The sequence below is a fragment of the Humulus lupulus genome, chromosome 6, assembly GCF_963169125.1.
Source record: "Humulus lupulus chromosome 6, drHumLupu1.1, whole genome shotgun sequence".
Lineage (NCBI taxonomy): Eukaryota > Viridiplantae > Streptophyta > Magnoliopsida > Rosales > Cannabaceae > Humulus > Humulus lupulus.
Window position 1 is genome coordinate 74,143,469 of NC_084798.1, and position 23,243 is coordinate 74,166,711.

Consider the following 23,243-nt stretch of genomic DNA (forward strand, 5'->3'; position numbering starts at 1 on the left):
TTTTGGTTGAACTGGGATATTGCAACGACATGTCGTCGCTGTAGGTGGGTGCAAAATTTGAAAATTTAAATTTCAAAAACTCCTACAGCGACCACATGCCGTCGTTGTAGGTCCACCTCTACAGTGACGACATGTCATCGCTCTAGAGTGTCTTGGGTTAAATACCTGCAGCGACGACATGTCGTCACTATAGGGTCACAAAATCTCAGATGTTCGTGTTAAACAAGCACCATACTACGACGACATGTCGTCGTTGCATGGAATAATTCATGAATATACAGCACCTTATACTCCACAAAAAAATGGTATAGCAGAAAGAAAAAATAGAACATTTATTGAGATGATTAATGCTATGCTATTACATTCTAAATTGAACTTTACTTTCTGGGGTGAAGCCTTGCTATTCGCTTGTCATATTCTAAACATATGAGTTATGACAGGAAAGAAACCAAACATGGGTTATCTTAAAGTGTGGGGATGTCTTGCTTATTGGAAGAGCACCGATCCTAAAAGGACCAAGTTGGGTCCAAGGGCTATAAGATGTGCATTTGTGGGTTATGCCCAAAATAGCAAAGCTTATAGATTGTTAGACTTGTACTCTAATGTAATAATTTAATCAAGAGGGTTGAGTTCTTTGAGAACATATCATGTGATGACAAGAAGTTAGAACCAACTCAACCTAGAGAGCCTCAAGAGGAAACTCCTAAAATATTTGGTGAGCAGCCTCAATTGCCTAGAAGGAGCCAAAGGCATAAAGATTTTGGATCAAGTGAGAAGTCTATACCTTGTTGAAGGTGATAATGAGGAAGTTACTTGGAAATATGCAATAGTACTTCAAATGGAAGATAATCCCAATACTTTCAAAGAAGCAATGTCCTCAAGAGATTTCACTTTTTGGAAGGACGCAATTAAGGATGAAATGAATTCAATTATGTCTAACGACACTTGGGAATTGGTTGACCTTCCGAAGGGGTCCAAACCAATTGGGTGCAAATGGGTATTTAGAAAGAAATACCATACTGATGGCACCATACAAACCTTCAAGGCTAGGTTAGTAGCCGAAGGATTCAAACAAAGGGAATGAATAGATTACTTTGACACATATGAACTGGTAGCTAGAACTAATTCTATAAGATTGTTGTTTTCCTTATCATCTATATATAACCTTTATGTTTACCAAATGGATGTCAAAACGACATTCCTAAATGGGGATCTCGAGGAGGAGGTCTATATGGAACAACCAGAGGGTTTCATTCTTCAAGGAAATGAACATAAAGTGTGTACACTTGTGAAATCATTATATGGTTTGAAACAAGCTCCAAAACAATGGAATGAGAAGTTTGATAAAGTCATTGTTTCTAATGGATTTAGACACAACAATGCGGACAAGTGCTTATACTCTAAGACTTATGGTGACTATGTCATACTAATGTGTCTATATGTATATGATATGCTAATTTTGAGTAATGACATGGAATGAATAATAGAAACAAAGAGGTTTCTATCTTCCAACGTTAAAAATGAAAGACCTTGGAGAGGCGGATACCATTCTAGGTATCAAAGTTAGAAGAAAAAGTGGGGGTTTTTTGTTGAGTCAAACCCACTGTGTTGAGAAAGTTCTCGACAAATTTAGTCAACTGAAAATCAAAGAGACACATACACCATTTGATTCAAACATGAAGTTTGAAAAGAATGAAGGAAGAACGATGGCTCAATTGGAATATGCAAGTGCAAAGGAAGCCTAATGTACGCCTCTCATTACACAAGAACGGATAATGCATATGCAGTTAATAAACTCAGTAGGTTTACTAGCAATCCAAGATTCAATCATTGGAAAGTTATTGAGAGAGTTCTTGGTTATCTTAAGGGTACCAAAGATTATAGTCTTCACCAAAGATACTTGAAGGATATTCCGATGGTTATTGGATATCGGGAGTTGGAGATAATCTGTCCACCACCGGTTGGTGTTTACTCTTGTAGGAGGTGCAATCTCATGTGGCTCTATGAAGTAAACTTGTATATCACACTCAACCATTGAATCGATGTTTATAGCTTTAACGACAATCGGAAAAGAGGCCGAGTGGCTTAAGAATCTCATGATGGATATTCCTTTAATCGCGAATATTGTATCAACAATTTCAGTACATTGTGATAGCCAATCCGCACTTGCTAGAGCATATAATAGTGTGTATAATGGAAAGTCTAGACATATTAGTCTAAGACATGAATATGTGAGACAATTGATTCAAGGTTGAATCATATCGATCTCATATGTTAAGACAAATGAGAACTTAGTGAATCCATTTACAAAACCTCTTGTGAGAAGTTTAGTAAGTTCCACTTCAAAAGGGATGGGATTGAAACTCCTAGGATAATAGATTAACCAATGATGGCAACCTAACTCCCAACTTGTACAAATCAAGGGAAAGAGTTCAATGGGTAAGAGAAAGTCATTGATAAGAGAATAGTTTCAACACTAAAACTTATGGTGAGTACCATCTGATATGGTTAGTGTTTACCCAAAAATGGCTCCTGATGATGTGGCAAGATTTTCTTCTGCGTGGCTGGCACGTGGAAGTTTCCAGTGGATGGACCCTATTTGATCATCGACCAGATAATTATTGATAAGTCAAATCTCGCGATTAGGTGCGACCAATCTGGTCGCATATTTTCATTTACTTTCTTTTGAATACGCTATCTTGTAATAATTACATTTATTATATTTCCTTTTATTTACTTGATATGTTGATCCTAATTGTAATTAAGGCCCGTTGTCCCATGTAACCCCCTTGAGCATATAAATAAGAATCAAAGAGCTCAAGGGGGGGGGGGGGGGGGAGACTTTTGAATTTTTGATCTTGGTATTCAGAGAAAAGAGCATAGTGTGATTATCTACCAAGATTGTAATCCTCTCAAGGCTTGTGAAACTTGTGAACCCTAGTTCATTGATCACAATATTGGGATTCAATATCAATAAGAACACTAAGTGGACGTAGGTCATTACCATCTAGTTGGGGCCGAACCACTATAAATCGTTTGTGTTAGTTGCTTTCCATTTGATTCTCTTTTTGTTTTCCATTTGTTCTTTATCGTTTATTTGACTCCGTGTCGTTGGCCAAATCGAGGGTCAACAATTAGTATGTAATTAAGACAAGTGAGAACTTAGCGGATCCATTTACAAAACCTCTTGTGAGAATGTTAGTAAGTTCCATTTCCAAAGGGATGGGATTGAAACTCTTAGAATAAAAGATTCACCAATGATGGCAATCCAACTCCCAATTTGTACAAATCAAGGGAAAGAGTTCAATGGGTAAGAACAATTCATTGATAAGTGAATAGTTTCAACACTAAAACTTATGGTGAGTTCCATCTGAGATGGTTAGTGTTGGTTGATACCGAGTTAGGCTTAAGCCTAGGGCTTTTAATAAAGTTTAGTTGAGTGTAAAAGGCATCTATAAAGGTTTGAAAGATGTTGTAAGAACTTCACCTATGTGGACTTAGAGGTGGTGCCGCCTCTCATGGGAGTTGGACTTTCTCCCCGAAAAGTTCATGAAGAGATGAGCACATGGCCATGATATTGCTAAGAGAGAAAGTGAGAAAACAAAAGATGTGGTAGAGGTGTGTGAGGTATAACAGCTTTTATCATATGGAATACTTTGTTCAAAGCAACTAATGATTTCAATAAGACTTTGTGGTATTTTCACTAAGGTAATGTTCAAATTGAAAGGTACTTTATTTTATGCACCAAAACTATTTTAAGCTAGAGAATGAGGCTTGTATTTAACAAAGTGGGGAATTGTTATTGTTGACGTGGTTCTTCGCCAACAGATAATTATACGAATAAACGAGATGGATTAGTGCTAAATAGTGAATCGTAATATAAAAATATTTAAATTCCAAACTGGCGAAATTAGTATTGTGGGAAGGTTATCACTCCTTTCTTTTTAGGTGGTTCGAAGGTTAAAATCCCTCTAGTCCACCAGTCAATATTATTGATATCTCTTGAGTATTTTTTATAGAGTGTTTCTTTACAACGAAAATGCCAACCCCTTGCAACGCCCAGGGTCTCAGTATTTATAGGGAGAGGATACCTGGGCGTTGGTAAAGGGGGTCATCCTGTGACCTTCTTACCCATCATGTCATCTCTGTGACACTGATGATTAATTCCTAAAACCTGACAATGAGGTGTTGTCTAATCAGTAGGTAAAGGGAGATAATGGGCCGCATGGCCCAAACCAGTCGTGGGGTGCCTGAACACACACGTTTATGCTGCGTGTGCAAGAATTCAGGAATGGAATAGACACGTGATGTCTGATATGTGCACGTTTACATTGCGTGGTAGCCTTTACAAGGATTCAAGTGTCAGATCTATGTTGCACCTCGAGCTCGATGTAGCGCCAGCTCGTGATATCCATACTGCTGACCCACTGCCTTCGAGTAGACTGCTAACTCTCTGATCAACTTCGAGCTAGGGAGGTGGAGACTCGTAACAGCAGCTCCGGGTGGACGATTTACACGTGGCAGACTGAATTATACCCTTTTCCAGCTCGCTAATAAGTCGCAGATATTTAGGGCGTACATTCTCCCCCCAAGTCCCTGCTCGTGACACATGACGTCATCTATGATCACAGCGGGGGATTTTAGGTTTCTCTTTCGACTCTTCATGTCTCGTCCACTGTGCAGGTATTGGACACGTGGAGCACCGTGGTTGGCGACCGTCCGTCTTCCGATAATTGCATTAAATGGCCTAGCCTATCTTCGGCCGTCGTTCAGCCTCTCGAGTCATGACCCTCGTATCTCGCATTAATGCGATCGAATGGTCCTCGCTCATTTGCCTCTTACGTATATATAAGGTTGGCTACCTTTCGCATGAGCCACCTTTTATTTGAAAATTTTCTTCTCACCTTCTCTCTTCTTCAACCTCAGAAGCCTTTCTTCTCTCGGTTATTGTCCCAGAGATCCCTACGCTCTCGCCACAAGAGTTTTTCCGCAACTCCAATGCTAAAGGCTTCACCAGGACTCTAAATCCTACGCTCTTTGTGACTTTCACATGGAAAAAACACTGTAAGTCCTCTGCCTGTTGCACTTTATGATATTTCCATTTCTTTCTTAGGTTAACTTCTTTCTTACTCGCACACTGTAGGTTGTTTTTGGCTGGTGTTTTGTTCGTAGGTTTTTATCCTAGGGGTATCGATCATATGAGAACATGTTTAGGAATGTGATGTATAGGACAAGATAATTTCTGGGTAACTTTTCTGGATAGTTTTTCTGGGTAGTTCTTCTGGGTAACTTTTCTGGAATGCCTGTTTGGAGAGGGGAAGGCAATAGGTTTTTGGGGTGCAAAACCCGGTAGCTTAGGGGTCACGCTTCCTAGGCAGTTTTTCTTTTTGAAACTTTCCCTCCAAGGCAAACATTATCCTAACACGAGCAATCGGGGATCCGTTGGAAACACAGGCGCGTGATCACAGCATCGCGTGGCCTCACGCATCGCGGGCTGAGATTACCTCAGCCCGTGTACATAAATCACTTCTCGCGCTAGATTCTCTTTTCTATTTTTAGGCCGCCTATCTAAATATTCTTCATCTTTGTTCGCTAGGCGACCATATGGGGCCCAGGAAGAACATGCCCAAAAAGAGCGCCGCCGGTTCATCATCCCAACAAGCCAGCAAGGGGAAGGAGATAGTTGTTGAATCTCCTATCCCCCGCTTTGGTCCCACCGTGGAGAAAGAGGTCGAGGTGGGACTGGATGCCTTCTTCGAGGCTGAGAGGATAGTCTAGAAGGTTACGACCCAAGGGAGGGTCAACAAGATCTTGTTGTCCCACAACATCGAAATTGGGACAGGTGCTCTTGTTGTCCGACCTCCCTTCGAGGGCGAGAGGAGCTGCACACCTCTCGACGAGGAGTTAGCGGCCTGGAGCGATGAACACCTCAAGGCCGGGGCCTTCCTTCCTTTGGACCAGTACTTCGCGGACTTTCTGAGTTACGTGAGGTTGGCTCCCTTCCAACTGCCCCCGAACTCCTACCGTCTGCTGGCGGGGCTCAGGTACCTCTTCCTGAAGCATGAATGGGAGGTCCCTACACCAGCGGACATCCTTTACTTTCTCTGCCTCAAAGCCAGCCCGGATCAACGGGGGCGAGGCGATGGGTTCTATTACTTGACCCATTTTCCCAACTCTGTTGTAGTCATCAAGCTGGCCAGCAACCCCAACGACTTCAAGGACCAGTTCTTTATGTCGATGGGGTTTCGCAACTGCGAACACCACTACTTCAACCGTCCTCGTAAGTTCTCTCTATCCTTAGCTCGCAAAATCATCACTGATTTGTTTCTTTCCATGTGTATTGACTTGAATACCATCGTGCAGCTATTTTTGCGAGGACGGCTAAATCGGTGACCCTCGGGGGTCAATATGAGACCTTGGCGGGGCTCCCATCAAGCAAAAAAGACTACCGCCATCTCGTGTCTGATGAGACAATGCTGGCGTGTAAGTTAATTTCTCCGGGTCAGACCCTGGCCTTGAAGAGGCTGCGGGCCGTCCCAACAGCTCGCGAACTGGTGCCCATCCCCGAGGGGGGTGCTGCGGTGAATGACGACCAGGAAGAGGAAGACGAGGTGTCGCTCGTGCGCTGGAAGCGGGCCCTCGAGGTTGCCCAGGGCCCTGACACGGATCGAATCTAGTCCGGGGCAGCAGCCTGCCCCTCTGGCCAAGGTAACCCATACCTGTTTAGGGACTTAGACAGGGCTACCGTAGACCTTCAGCTCGCTAGGTTTAACCCAAGCCAGCTCGTACATCGTCACCATGATGACCAAGACCTTAACATAACCCTGCTTCAGTGTGTAGATCAACTGGTGCTACCCTTTGACATGAGCCACCCTAGGGGCACTGTAGTAGTAGACAACACCCTGGCTTTTAGGTCAATCTTTTTTTAGAAGTATGGGACCAACCTTAGGTTGTGGCCCTCCCTCCTGGAGGGTGTAGTAGCTCCGGGGCTTAGGAAGTATGTAGAGGAGTCCAGTCCTGAGGCTGATCCGGACCCCGAGCCACCCTCTCATTCACGAAGTTATAAATCTAGAGTCCCCCATAGAAGCTCTGCGGCCAAAGGTCGTGGCAATAGATTCCTCCTCCAGCTCGGAGGGTAGGACCTTTTTAATATATCCTTAGATTTTTCTCATAATCGGATAACCTTACATGTGTCCTAACGCTCCCTTCTTTTTTGTTTCAGGTGAAGAGATGGCACAGCCTGGAGACAATGTCCTGCGGTCCATCTTCCAGGGGGGGAATCCTCCTTCCGGATCGTCCGGGCCCCTGGTCAAGAAGCCCCGGTTTACCAAGAAGACTCCTCCCGGGCCCATCAGCAAGTCTCCACCTCCTCCGCGACCTCCTGTCCCTGTTCGGGATTAGGAGACACCAACTGGAACACCGCCAGCTCCCACTCCCACCGTGCGTATACCGGTTAACACTCAGGCTCCGGAGAAACTCCCCGAGGCCTTCCGAGGGACGGTCTACGAGACTACAAGCTATACGGTGGAGCATTACTACAACTCCACCCCGTGGGACTTACGGGAGATTGAGACGAGGAGCCCCGAGAATGTCATGGAGTCTTCGCTGGGGATGAACCTTACAGTAAGGTTGCCTAATTAACTCAGTCAATTTTTTCTGCTTTCCCTTTAGCACATGCCTTACTATATTTTCATTTGTAGGTGGCTCTGGCTCTACACCGCGGCATAGCTCGGTCCAGGGCCAGGTTTGACGAGATCATAGGCGAGTTCCAGACTGCTAAGGCCGCTCTCGTGTCTGCACTACAGCAGGAGCGAGATGCCAAGGCTACCTTGACGGCTGTCAAGGAAAGCAAAAAGGCCGCGCAGGTTGCGCTGGCCGCTGCGAAGGCCGATCTGGAAGCCGCGCAGGGGGCCTTGGCTGCGGCAAAAACCGATCTTGAGGCTTCATAGTATGGCTTGGCTACTGTGAAGGCCAAGTTTGAAAAATCCAAGGCCATCCTTGTCGCAGAGAGGGCATCTTCCAGCTCTTCCATGGAGGCCATGCTTTATCACTGCTAGGCCTTCAACCAGGACGGCGATTTCTCCTTCTTGGCGCCGGAGGTGTGGGAGCCCTTCCTCGAGAAGTTCAAGGCTCGCCTTCAACAGGAGACGCTCTCTAAGACCGGGGAGACTTCCGCTGTAGGCGAGCAGGAGACTGAAGGGGTGACCTCCACGGAACGGCCTGGGGGGGCGTAGAAATTTTGTTTTTATGTTTGTAATTTTTTACCACGAGGTTTTTCTCCTCGAGACAATGGGTTTTTCTGAGTTTTCATTTTAATCTACTTTTACCATTACTATTATTCACTTTTAGCGCATTTGGTAAAAACTTAGTGTGTGTTAATTTATTATTGATATTTCGTGCTTTTTAAGAAAAACATCGACTAATCAATTTAAATCAACTTCTAAGTTTAGGACCTGGTTATTTCCAGGATATTGATTTTGAAAAAAAATTAGTTCGCGTTAATGCTTTATTGATATCTCATGCTTTTTAAGAAAAATATCGATTAATCAACTTGAATCAACTTCTAAGTTTAGGACCTGGTTATTTCCAGGATATTGATTTTGAAAAACTTAGTTCGCGTTAATTCTTTATTGATATCTTGTGCTTTTTAATAAAAACATCGATTAATCAATTTGAATCAACTTCTAAGTTTAGGACCTGGTTATTTCCAGGATATTGATTTTGAAAAACTTAGTTAGCGTTAATTCTTTATTGATATCTCGTGCTTTTTAAGAAAAACATCGATTAATTAATTTGAATCAACTTCTAAGTTTAGGACCTGGTTATTTCTAGGATATTGATTTTGAAAAACTTAGTTCGCGTTAATTATTTATTGATACCTCATGCTTTTTAAGAAAAACATCGATTAATCAATTTGAATCAACTTCTATGTTTAGGACCTGGTTATTTCCAGGATATTGATTTTGAAAAACTTAGTTCGTGTTAATTCTTTATTGATATCTCGTGCTTTTTAAGAAAAACATCGATTAATCAATTTGAATCAACTTCTATGTTTAGGACCTGGTTGAATCTAGGATATATGCCCCCCAAGTAACCAGGAAAGGACCTTTCGTGGTTACTTGAAACGTGCTTTTTTAACATTACATCCACAAACATATATGATAAAATGAAAAGACTATCTCTCATTATTTAATAAACAAAGGTGGCTTTTCTAATTAAGCCTTACCAAAGTATTACTGATAATATTTCTTCAGGTGAATAGCATTCCAAGTCCGTGGGACCGCTTCTCCATTAAGCCGAGCTAGCTTAAAGGTTCTTTCTTTCACAACCTCTATTATTTGATAGGGCCCTTCCCAGTTTGGTCCCAACACTCCGTCCTTGGGATCTTTACCTGCTAAAAAGACTCTTCTGAGCACCAGGTCGCCAATGCTAAAGATGCATTTCTTGACCTTTGAGTTAAAATAACGAGTGATCTTCTTTTGATAATGCGCAAGCTGCAGCTGTGAAGCTTCTCGTTTTTCATCAATTAGGTCGAGGGACGCGCAGAGCAATTTGTCATTCCGGTCTTGGTCAAATGTCTAGACTCTATGCGAGGCTACCTTTACTTCAACAGGAAGGACGACCTCACTCCCGAAAGCCAGGGAGAAAGGAGTGTGACCCATCGAAGTTCGGTGCGAGGTTCGGTATGCCCACAGTACCTGGGGGAGCTGTTCGGGCCAAATTCCCTTGGCTTCATCCAGCCCCTTCTTAAGGCTTTCTTTTAGCGTCTTGTTCACAGCCTCGACCTGCCCATTAGCTTGGGGGTAGGCCACGGAGGAGAAGCTTTTAACTATGGCGTGCCTCTCACAAAATTCGATGAAGAGATCACTATCGAACTATGTTCCGTTGTCCGACACGATCTTCTTTGTCAGTCTGAATCGGTAGATAATACTCTTAACCATAAAGTCGAGGACCCTCTTTGAAGTGATCGTCGGCAGGGCCTCTGCTTTTGCCCACTTTGTGAAGTAGTCTATAGCCACTACAGCATAGCGAACTCCTCATTTTCCCATGGGAAGGGCACCCACCAAATCAATCCCCCAGACCGCGAACGGCCACGGGGAAGAGATCATCCATAGCTCGATGGAAGGGGCTCGGGCGACCGTGGAGAACCGCTGGCACCTGTCGCAACTTTTGACATAAGAGATCGAGTCTTTTGAAAGAGTGGGCCAATAATACCCTTTCCTCAACACCTTTAAGGCCAGGGATTGCCCCCCAGCGTGATCTCCGCAAAAGCCCTCATGTACCTTCTGCAAAATGGTCTTCGCCTCGCCTAGCAGAACACACCGTAGAAGAGGTAAAGAGAGGCCACGCTGGTACAATATCCCGTTTATCATTATATACCTCGGAGCCTGGTAAAGTACCCTCCTTGCATCATTTCGCTCCTCGGGTAACTTCCATGTTGTGAGGTACTCGAGTATGGGAGTCATCCAGGTCGGTTTGGTGTCAATCATCTCGACCTCCGCCCCGATTTCCTCTATGCTTGGTCTTTCCAAGAACTCTATCGGCACCAGCCCCAAAGTTTCTGCCTCCCCGAAGGTGGCGAGCTTTGCCAGGGCGTCAGCGTTGGCATTCTGCTCCCGATGTATCTGCTCGATTAAGCCGTGCTCAAATGCGGATAGCTCTTTCTTTACCTTGGCTAGGTAAGGAGCCATCTTGGTTCCCCATGGTTGGTATTCTCCTAATACTTGGTTTAGCACGAGCTGGGAATCGCTGTAGCACTGGACGGAGCTGGCCTTCAGCTCCTGGGCCACCCTTATCCCAGCCAATAAAGCTTCGTATTCAGCCTCATTGGATGCTTTGAATCTGAATCGCAACGCAGAGTGGAATCAATGTCCCTCCGGGGATATCAATATGATTCCAGCCCTGGAGTCGTTCTCGTTAGATGAGCCATCTACGAAGACTTTCCATGAGGCTCGAGCTGGTTCTTCCACTGGGTCTTCTCGGAATCCTATGCATTCTGCCACAAAATTAGCCAGGGATGGGCTTTTTATAGTAGTTCGCGGTGCGTACAGTATCTCAAATTGACTGAGCTCGATAGCCCATTTCAACATACGTCTCGATGCTTCAGGTTTCTGCAAAACCTGCCTTAAAAGTTGATCGGTTATGACGTGTATTGAATGGGACTGGAAATATGGTCTGAGCTTTCTGGAGGTTGTAATAAGGCAGAAGGCCATCTTTTCCATCAACAGGTATCGGGATTCAGCTCTGAGAAGCCTCTTGCTGATGTAATAGACTGGCTTTTGAGACGAGTCTTCTTCCCAGACCAGTACGGCGCTAGCCGCATCTTCTGTGACAGCTAGGTAAAGGATAAGAGGTTCTCCTGCTGTTGGTTTGGACAATATGGGCGGCTCGGCTAAATGTTCTTTCAGGTCGAGGAAGGCACGTTCGCATTCTTCGGTCCACTCGAATTTTTTATTTCCCCGGAGCAGGTTGTAGAATGGCAAACAGTTGTCGGTAGATTGGGAAATAAACCGATTAAGGGCTGCCACCCTTCCTGTCAGAATTTGAACGTCTTTTCGTAACCGGGGTGAGGGAATCTCGAGTAGCGACCTGATCTTATCGGGGTTTGCCTCTATTCCTCTGGTATTGACAATGAAACCTAGAAATTTTCTTGACGCAACCCCAAAAGTACACTTTTGGGGGTTTAGCCTCATGCGGTATTCTCTTAAAATCTTAAAGTATTCCTTCAGATCGGAGACATGGTTATCGGTAGTTTTTGACTTAACCAACATGTCGTCAACATACACTTCCATATTTTTCCCGATCTGATTGGTAAACATCCTATTTTCCAACCTCTGGTATGTAGCTCCTGCATTTCTCAACCCGAAAGGCATGACCTTGTAACAATAAACGTTAGTTGGGGTCATGAAGCTAGTGTGTTCCAGGTCCACCAGATTCATGGCGATCTAGTTATAGCCTGAGTACGCATCCACAAAAGACATGAGCTCGTGCCCCATCGTGGCATCTACTAATTGGTCAATCCTGGGAAAAGGGAAGCAATCTTTCGGGCAGGCTTTGTTTAGATTAGAAAAGTCGATGCAGGTCTGCCACTTCCCGCTGGGCTTTGGGACCAAAATAGGATTGGCGACCTAGATCGGGAACTTTGCCTCGCGGATAAAGCCGCACTTTAAGAGCCGGGCTAATTCTTCCTCTAGGCCCTCAGCTCGGGTCGTGCCCAGGCGCCTTTGTTTCTGGGACTTTGCAGGCACGTTCTTATCCAAGTGGAGGGTGTGCATGATGACGCTCGGGCTGATCCCTACCATGTCTCCATGAGACCAGGCGAACACATCTAGATTTTCTTGTCGAAACCTAATCAACTCCACCTTCCTTTCGCTACACAGGTTTTTCCCGAGCTTTGCCACCTTCGAGGGATCTTGTGGGTCGATATTCACCTCCTCGAGCTCTTCGATGGCCTAGAGCTCGGATCTATCCTCGCCTATTCTAGGGTCGATACATTATTTAAGATGATACTCTCCCCCCTGGCATTCTGAGGTTTTTCTGTCTCCGGAGTAAATCCTACTTCCTGAGATTTCTCGTCCCCGCCCTGGATGGACAACGTTTGCTACCCGGGTCGTGACTTTCCCTTCATGGAAATGCTATAGCATTCCTTGGCAGCGAGCTGATCACCTCGGACCATGCATATCCCCGTGGAAGAGGGGAATTTTACTGCGAGGTGGCGGATGGAGGTTACGGCCTCAAATGCTATCAACGTAGGCCGACCCAAAATGGCATTGTATGCGGCAAGACAATCGATGACCACAAATTCGAGGAGTTTAGAGACAGTCCGGGGCCTCTCTCCTAGGGTAATTACCAGCTCAATTATCCCTATCGCCACTGATCCTTCTCCGGAAAATCCATACAACATCATGGAGGTGGCTTTCAACTCAGTGACAGATAAACCCATCTTTTCCAGTGTAGACCGGAATAGCAGGTTCACCGAACTCCCATTATCGACCAGTATTCTCCTAACTCTCCGGTTGGCGAGCTGGGCGGTTATGACCAAAGGGTCGTTATGGGGGAACTGGACGTGACTAGCATCTTCTTCGGTGAATATGATTGGTTGCCTCTCCAGTCGTTGCTGTTTGGGTAGATGCTGCTCTGGGATGAAATCCACTCCGTTATGAGCCTTCAACTCATTGACATATCTCTTCTGGGCACCCCTGCTTGTGCCGGCCAGAAGGGGGCCTCCGGAGATCGTGGATAACTCTCCTCCTATCACAAGAGGACGGGTGTCCTGATTTATCCGGGGCCCGGGCTGACTTACCGGAGCTTCTGGAGCCAGTTGACCGGCCGTAACTCTATTTCACGCATATTGATCCAAGGGTCCGACTCTGATGAGAGTCTCAATCTCATCCTTCAAATACCTACAATCGTCAGTGTTGTGGCCAATGTCGTTGTGGAATTGACAAAACTTGGAGGGGTCCCTCTTGGCCTTCTAGTGCTTCAAAGGCTCTAGCTTTTTCCAGGGAAGGCGGGCAGAGTTTGCTAGGAAAATGTTCTCCCTAGTGTTTGTGAGCTCGGTGTTAGTCGCGTACACTGGCTTAAATTTTTCCACAAGCTTGTTCTTCTTCGGGTCGTGCTGGCCACCCTCGCTGCTCCCTTTTCTCTTCCCTCCACCCAATTGGTTATTCTGTGTAACGGTTTGAGTCATTTTCATGACATCCTTTCCCACTCCAACGGGCTGATCAGGGGCTTGGCTGGTTCCCGCGACCGATGCTCGCGCCTCTTCCAGGTTTATCCATCCCTGGGCCTTGTTTAGGAATTCGTCTACGGTGCTGACACCTTTTCTCTGTATCTCTTTCCATAGTCCACCTCCAACGAGGATTCTAGTCCTCAAGGCCATAATCTTGGAACTATCGTCCGCGTCCTTGGCTCGAGCCGTGACGTTTGCGAACCTGCTCAGGTAAGCTTTCAAAGGTTCCTCGGGCTGCTGCTTCACGTTTTCCAGGGTGTCGGCTTTGACGCGGGCAGCCTGAGAAGCTTGGAATGCCTTCTTAAAGTCACCAAAAAAGGTCTTCCATGAGCTGATGGACTGCTTTTTATTCTGCTTGAACCATTGCCTGGCCGACCCAGTCAAGGTGGAAGGAAATATCAAACACCTTAGCTCGGGGCCGATGTTGTGGGCCATCATCTGGGTGTTTAACATACCCAAATGATCCGATGGGTCTCCATCTCCATCGAACTTGGACAAGTGGGGCATACGAAAACCAGGTGGATACGTCGTGGCTGCTATGCTGGGGGCGAAGAGCTCCTCCATCTGAGGTTTGGTCCTTACTTCCTTGGTTGTTCTAGGGTTGTTCAACAGCTCCAATTCCATTGTAAGCATTAGGCGGGTTATTGTCCCTCCAAGCTTGAGCTTGGTTAGGTGGGACATTCCCACTGTCAAGTACTTCCGACAGACCCTCCCCTCGGTGAGCATGACTACCATTTCTAGACGGATCTCCTCTCTGTGAGTTGAGGCGATCTCGAAGGTTGGCCCTCAGGGCGGCCCGAGGGCTTTGAGCTGAACTCAAACGATGGCGCAGGTCTTCACCGGGCATGCCACTTCGATGACTCCTGGTCCAGTAACTCCCATTTGAAAAACTCGGAGCCCGCTGCTGAGGGTGAGGATCTGGGATTTCCCCGTGCGCTCGGCTATGACGGGAAGGATCGGCAGAAGGAGGATTTCTCCTGCTGCTCCCATGAGCTGGAATGTCCCGGACTGGACAGGGAGGAGATGGGTATCTTATGGGAGACGAGGGATGCCTAACTGGTGACGCCATCCTAGTCCTGTCTGGCCGGATCAAGCTAGGTCGCGACCGCTCCACTCTACCATTCCCCATGTCCTGCGCTCGACGGTCTGACCGTGGTGTAGGATGGCTGGCCGGAGCAGGCTATCATCGCGAGCCCTCCCCGGATCTCCTCCGCGAGCTGCCTCGGGCCCTTCTGGGTGCGTTCGGGGGTGGAATCGAGCTAGGAGTTGAGGTTTGGACTGATCGACTAAATTGCTGATCGACCCTAGGAAACTCCTCAAACACAGTTTCCCGGTGGTGGTGTGACGTGGGAGTAGAACTCAGAGTTGAGGTTCTGACTGACCGGCTGAGCCTGGACCGGTTATCCCGGTGGGTCCTATGAATCCCACTATGCCTCTTTCCGATGTTAGCGTCGGTTGTAAGAGGGGGTAACCAGGCCAAGACCTCTTCGATATTCTTGTTTACTTTTGAAAGCTGCCTTCTCAATTGTGCGTTTTCCATCTCTATCGCTGTGTAGAAATCCAGGTTCGGATTTGGCGGCCGGGGTGCCGAACTTCCGGTGTCGCCCTGGCCCATTGGCTGCTTTCCCGGTCGCTACTGGACCTCGGGGTTTTGTTCATCAGATATGGCGGCATGGTGGGCCATCTACCCATCATGTTGATCCACTTCATTACCATGCCTCGAACGAGTAACCACCATGGTCAGGTTTTCTGCAATAGCACCAATCTAAATCCTCTCAATGAAAGCACCAAACTGTTGATGCGGTTCTTCGCCAACAGATAATTATGCGAATAAACTGGATGGATTAGTGCTAAATAGTGAACCGTAATATGAAAATATTTAAATTCCAAACTGGCGAAATTATTATTGTGGGAAGGTTATCACTCCTTTCTTTTTAGGTGGTTCGAAGGTTAAAATCCCTCTAGTCCACCAGTCAATATTATTGATATCTCTTGAGTATTTTTTACAGAGTGTTTCTTTACAATGAAAATGCCAACCCCTTGCAACGCCTAGGGTCTTGGTATTTATAGGGAGAGGATACCTGGGCATTGGTAAAGGGGGTCATCCCGTGACCTTCTTACCCATCATGTCATCTCTGTGACACTGATGATTAATTCCTAAAACCTGACAATGAGGTGTTGTCTAATCAGTAGGTAAGGGGAGATAATGGGCCGCATGGCCCAAACCAGTCGTGGAGTGCCTGAACACGCACGTTTATGCTGCGTGTCCGAGAATTTAGGAATGGAATAGACACATGATGTCTGATATGTGCACGTTTACATTGCGTGGTAGCCTTTACAAGGATTCGAGTGTCAGATCTATGCTGCACCTCGAGCTCGATGTAGCACTAGCTCGTGATATCCATACTGCTGACCCACTGCCTTCGAGTAGACTGCTAACTCTCTGATCAACTTCGGGCTAGGGAGGTGGAGACTCGTAACAGCAGCTCCGGGTGGAGGATTTACACGTGGCGGACTGAATTATGCCCTTTTCCAGCTCACTAATAACTCGCGGATATTTAGGGTGTACAGTTATGATTGGTTAAATACAAAAAGATAAGTGTTCAAATACAAGCAAGGTATAAACACTTAGTGAATTTCACATAGTGAAGATGTGAAATTTGAATTTCAATTGTAGGCACTTTAAAAATGTCTTTTTGAGTCCAGAGTGATGCATGGAGGTATCTAAGGGTCCCCAAAAGATTTTGTAGCATTTGGGGCCATTTTAGGACCTTTGTAGGGGTCCAAAAACAGAGAGGGCATCGCCACCCATGTGGCGTAGCATCGCCTGATGCTTAGAGTTTTTTTAAACCCTAGCAGGTGATGAATCGCCTGGATGAAAGTGACACGTCGCCTAATGGAGTCTGTACAAGTTACTTAGTCAAGCTTGTCTTTCGCAGTGAGTGTACATGTCCAGCCAGTCTTCAGGAACCCTTGAATCTAGACTGCTCTGATACCAAGTTGTAACGCCCTGGATAACCAAGACTATTACACTGTGTGTTTAAAATAGTGCAAGACTTGCTAACCAACTCATTTAAATAAAAATGTGAACCTAAAGTCATAAACAGAATAGGTTTAAAATATTTTGGTCATAAACAGTTAATTTTCATTAAAATAAATGTTTAGTACATGGGATCCCAAAACAGGGTTTAGAGGACATATTTACAAAATTTACAAAAGTTATAAATAATCAAGGCCACTCTAATGGAAAAATACACATTTTAGGTTTCCGTCCTTGCACAATCCCTCGACCGTGGCGGTCGAGCAGCTGACAATGTACACCTCCCCCTTAGAGCTTTCTAACCCATGGTAGAACCATCTTACCCTTGCCTTTACCTGCACCACGTAGCACACGTGAGCCGATGCCTAGTAAGAAAACCATATTATCATAGCATAATAAAATAATTCACAAAACATTAATCAATTATCCAGTAGGTCATAGCATTCATTTAATCAGTGGTAACAATTGATAAATTAACAATCTAACATCCAGGTATTCAGCATATCATATTCATCAAATTAACAACAGTAGCATGTCATACAATAACTAGGGTCGACGCCCTTAGGCTACACCCTCTGTTTAACCCACTGTCTTTGGCTCACTTAGGTCAAGCCCAGTATTCAATCCACTGACTCTGGCTTGCTTAGGCCAGGCTCAGTGATTATTTAATTAACCTCATCTACCAGTGGCTGAGCCGCGTCATGTGCGCCAATATTATTTTCGGCACTCTAGGCTGTTTATTTCATACTTACATGGCATAATACCATCATACAACATTACATACAAGTATAGGAACTCTTAGTCCCAACATAGTCACACAACCGGGTGTAGTTTTCTTACCTTTGATTCCGAGTGGAGAAGGTGAACTAGTTCCGAGCACGGTCCTTAGCCTCGAGCCTTGGCGATAAACCTAGTCACAAGGGCCATTGATATCAATCAACTTCCAATCAAAATAAAATACCTAGGAAACAAAACTAGCCTCCGGAACCTCAATTTCTACTAAACCGGGTAGTAGAAATTGTACTGAGCGCCTAGGTTCGAGCCCTCGAGCCATAACAACACTTGAAATACTACCAAGAAAAAACTTCCCAGGTGGGTCTCGACTTGGCTCAGCAAGTCACGACTTGCCTCAAGTCAGAGAGCAAACTCCCAAGCCAAAAGGGAGTCGGGTCGCGACTTGGCCAGGCAAGTCGTGGCGCGCCCCAAGTCAGAGAGCATCCCAGGCCATAAGGGCCACACGCGTCGCGGCACCCCTGGCTAGGTCGCAGTGCGCCCCCTTCGACCCCGAAAATTTTGGGTTTTCTTCCTCCTTCTTCTTAGCCAAGTACACTCAAGATAATCCCAGAATTTTCCCCTCAATTCATCACTAACCATTTGTTGGAGTTTTATGCCCTAATTAAAACTCAAATTCTTTGTAATCTCATTTTATTATCAATAAAAGAATAGAAATCATTTTTTGACTTTGTCAATCACTTTGCTCACATGTTTTATTTTCATGATTATTTATTTAATATAAACTTCTATTAAATCCCGAGCATATAGCTAATCTTATTTATAGTGACGTAATCACAGTGGAATATAAATATGATTATATGTTCAAAATAAGTTAGTCCTAAGATTAGTCAGTGCACAAGATTTACACTAACTTGCCAATCTACGATATGATATACTTACACATTATAGTGTTATGTTCTTTCCAGAACATTAGCAGAGTAGATAAGATTGGATGTATTTGTTACATCGGACTGGACCGGTATTGAAAGTTGCCAAGATAAGTAAACATACTGTTATTATCTATTCTAGTCATATCATATAGTTGACCATAGGTCAATTCAATCTCAATTCTGAGTGGTTAGTATTCTAACTGATTGTATAATTTGAGTTTTTTGACTTGTTCGTTACCAGCTTACCCTACGGACTATCCCATACTTACATCTTGGGAACTCGGTAGTATAATTGAGTGGGAGTGTTAATCATAGATATGAACATCTATAACTTTTGATGAAGAAGTGAAATGATGATTTCCTTTTAGTTTGGTTCAATGTGTTAAATGATAGAGATCTCATTTCAATATTTAAATTAGTTTACTGAAATATCATTTATAAGGAACTAAGTGTTTTAATGATAAAATACAATGAGGGGTAAAACGGTATTTTAGTCCTATCACATTGTAGACAATCTATAGAGGATTGAATGACAATTATGGTTGTAACAATGGATAATTAATATCGTATCTATATCTATTATATAGCGTTATATGAATTCAAGAGTGTGATTCCGAGTCTATAGTGGAGTCACGAGGAATTAATAAGTTACTAAATTTATTTGTTATATTTATGATAACTTATTGGAGCTTTATTTCATAGGCCCATGGTCCCCATTGTACCTTGGATAAAATCATCTAGATAGTCTCAATTAATTGATTTAACTATCAATTAGAATTATCAAAGTTGACCAGGTCAATTTTGGATAGTTTCACAGAGTTATGTAATTTTGAGAAGAAAAGAGAAATTATGACAGATTTATTAATTAAGATAAATTGGAATCTAAATTAAATAATAAGTTTAAATCAAGGTTCAAATTATAAATAATTAATTTGATAGAGGATATAAATAATTATTTAATTAATTAAATCAATAGCTATTATTTTATTGATTTTCTAATTAAATTAAATGGCCTAATTGAGTCTATAAAAGGAGTACTTAGAGAGAAGTCACAAGTTCAGATTTCTGAGACGACAGATAAGTTTAATCACTGGTTTTCTGATAGTTTTAGATTCTCTCTATGCACTAGTCCTTTTCTAAGCCTCTTTGTTATTTTCTCTTCTTCTCTCTATATCTATCTCATGTGTTGAGAATTTCCCACACTAGTCTAGGTGATTCTAAGGATACATTGGAAGATTGTGAAGAAAATAGAAGATCGGTTCAGTTTCTTGATAATACTCTGCGACAGAGAGGATACAAGAATTAGAGAAACTGAAGGAAGGACTCTTTAATTCCGCTGCGTATACTGTAAGTATTCTATTCATTGTTTCTCTTTGAATTCAATTTAAGAAACATGTTTTAGGCTATTTCGTATTAATTTGTTTAACATTAGATATACATGAAAATAAATAAAGATCATGTATAAGTTTTCCCAACACCATCTATGAATTTCAAGCTTAGATTCCATATTTCTAATCACCAAACCTTTAACAATTATACAACAATCATTATCCCAATTCAGTAGTAAATCACACTCTCAATTCAATCACGAACAATCACACTATGATGCCAAAGTTAATACCCAATTCAGCACCAAAACTCTATCCAACAATCAAAATCCTCTAACAAAAACAGTGAGAGGAACTTACCCCAATTATGGTTGACTCCTCACCAACCTCTAGCCTTCCACCCTTGAGCTTATACTCTTAGATTTCCCAGTTGATTCCCCTTGGCTCAAAGCTTCAATTCCTCAAAGTGTCCCTCAAGAATTCCCTAAGCTCTTCCTTGAAAATTAGAATTTCCCCTTAGGCTCCCTTGAGAGAGAAAAACGTGAGATGGTGAGAGAGAGTAGAAGAAGAGCTAAGAGTCTTCTAAAGCCTTCAGGTTAATCCTTAGAATATTACTGACTTTATCCCTTACCTAAGAAAAGACTATTTTTCCCTCCCATGTAAAACTTAGTACCTTCATTACTCTTAAGGGTAAAATGGTCATTTTTCCCAATTCCCGCTAATTCCTCAAATGTTCCTAATATTTACCACTTAATCCCATCATCCAGTTAATTACAAGTTATTTATCCAACACCTAATAATTCCCAAAAAATTCTCTAAATTGCCAAAAATATCCCCAAGCTCCCCCGAGCCGGGTGTTAGTCCCCGTCGTGACTATTTCGCCAATCCGCTCGCCAGGACCATCTCGAGCCATATGCTGCAAATATATTTACATAATAATATGGTCTCATTAATTTATCCCACATAATTACATTTATGCCCTCAACGGGCCAAAATTACAAATATGCCCTTACAAGCTAAACAGGGCCCACATGCATATCAAATATTCGTAAAAATGCATTTAATCATATCCATATAATCATAAAATCAGGCATGCTACATAATCATGCATTTTATCATTAATTCACATAAATACCAATTATGCCCTCCTGGCACGCTAATCAAGGCCCTTAAGCCTTATTAGTAATTTTGGGTCGTTACAACTATCCCCTCCTTATAACAATTTCGTCCTCGAAATTTATTCAAACACATCAGGTATTAACTCCCATACCACTGACCATAATTCTAGAGCCCAATTATTTACCTTTTATCTTTCAATAACACTCTTCCTAGAGTGGCATTCTTCCTCCATAAGGTCTCATCTTATAACTATAATTTCATTAACCCTTCCTTGCACATAAAATTTGTTGAAACCCCAGGGTCTACTTATCTCATTAGCAATCATTTTTCCGTCTTGTCATTGATGCCAGTAATACTCATAAGCCATCACTTATACTAGGGTAAGATTATCTTGTAGGCCCCCTGCCTAAACCTTGGTACAATCTCAGAATTCTTATCGAATCGAGAGCCAAAACTCCCCTTTCTTCCCCAGAATATCATACTCTTTCTTGTTTGCAATACTTGGAGAAGTACAAATCTCTCATCCTGGAACTTCTTATTCCAAAGTTTACAACTTGCGAACTATTATGTCCTTTCAAATAGGTAGATACTTCTGCCATAAGAATTCCAACAACTTCATTGGTATTCCCCCCGAACCAATACTGAACCATAGTACCCACTGCCTTTCATTTCTTTACTTAGAACTAGTACCTCTTGCATTCTATCTCACCATATCTTATGTCGTGTCACCTTAGCTATAATCTAGCATCCATCACTGTGACTATAATGACCCAACTATTCTAGACTTTGGACCATTAACGAAAACTGTACATAGACCCTATTCCTTAATAGAACTTACAAGTGAAAAGATCATAACTTTATTAAAAACTTGTAAGAATAAAGGTTAAACTTACATAAAATTTAAGTTAGGATATGGGATCCCATTTTTTTAAAATCAAAACATAACATACTTGTAATTAATAGAGATTACATAAATAAGTGCCAAAAAATACACACAAACCATAAATAAAGACTTCATCCTCGAATCGAAACTCTCGGCTCTTTGAATCCATTCCGCCTCAATACACATCCCCAAAGCTTCCAAGTACCTTTACCGCCACCAAAGTTACTTTCCTACACATATAAACACAAAAGGAGTGAGCCTAATGCCCAGCAAGGAAAATCTAACATATAACCATATACGTAAAATTCATAATGTAACATAAAACATATCATAACACTTATGTCACATACATACTATAATGGCCATTATTACTTGGGGTCCATAAACTAAACAAGTCATATGCCCATTAGATTAGTGGGGCTTGCTAGCTAAGAAAGTCATATGCCCATAATCTATTTGGGGCTTGTTAGTTGTATAGGTCATATGCCCAAGTCTACAAGCATACTTAACATAACATTTTACATAACACATATTCATAAGATAACATATAAAATCATATAACACATAAATCCTATCCTATTTTCCTTACCAAAATTACCGAGATATGAGAACAGGTTTGGGACCTTGGAACACTCCTAAAAACATTTATAACAGGGTGAGTATATTGAAGAAAAGGGATGGAAGTGATAAAGGAACTATACCATCAAAATACACTTACCAAGAATCTTATGCTCAAGAACTTAGATTTCCTAACCAAGAATAAAGAATAAGGTTAGAATGCTGAGTAGAAGACTATGAGAACTTAAAGAAAATAATACCAATTGAACTAGAGTTTGGAAATACCTTGAAGACTTATATGACCAATCTAAACCTTGAACTGAAATGTGAATAAACCTTACTTCCCAAGTGTTTGGTAAGCTTATAGTGATCAAGCTTATAATTCTCAACCCAAGTGTTTACACTCTCACACTAACCTAGCAATTTGCAGCCTCTGAACTTAGCTTAATAGATGAATAAATGGCTGGGCACTAGGTCCTATTTATAGAGTTTAGGAATGAAAAGATCTTCATTTAAATTGAATAAAAATAATGGCTTTTAAAATGAAAATCATTTGAATTATGGTTCAGCAGAGGCTGAAGACTCGTTCAGAAAGATGCTGGACTTATCAAGAGGTTAAGGATTTGAATGAGAACATTTTTGAAAACTTTCAAAAACACACTGAAGGAGGCGATATATCGCCCCCTGTAGATGATATATCTCCTGGGCCATTATGCCCGAGGCAATCGTGCAACGTTTTGTGTTTTTCGTATCTTCGTACTGCGATATATCGCCCCCTATAGCTGCGATATATCGGCATACGCTTAATATTTAAACACGAAATTACACATTTTTAGCTTAATTTGAATTGAGTAAATAGCCTTGACTAAGCCCTCTAACGTTTTCAAAGCTGCTGACTGACTCTAGGGTATTCAAATTT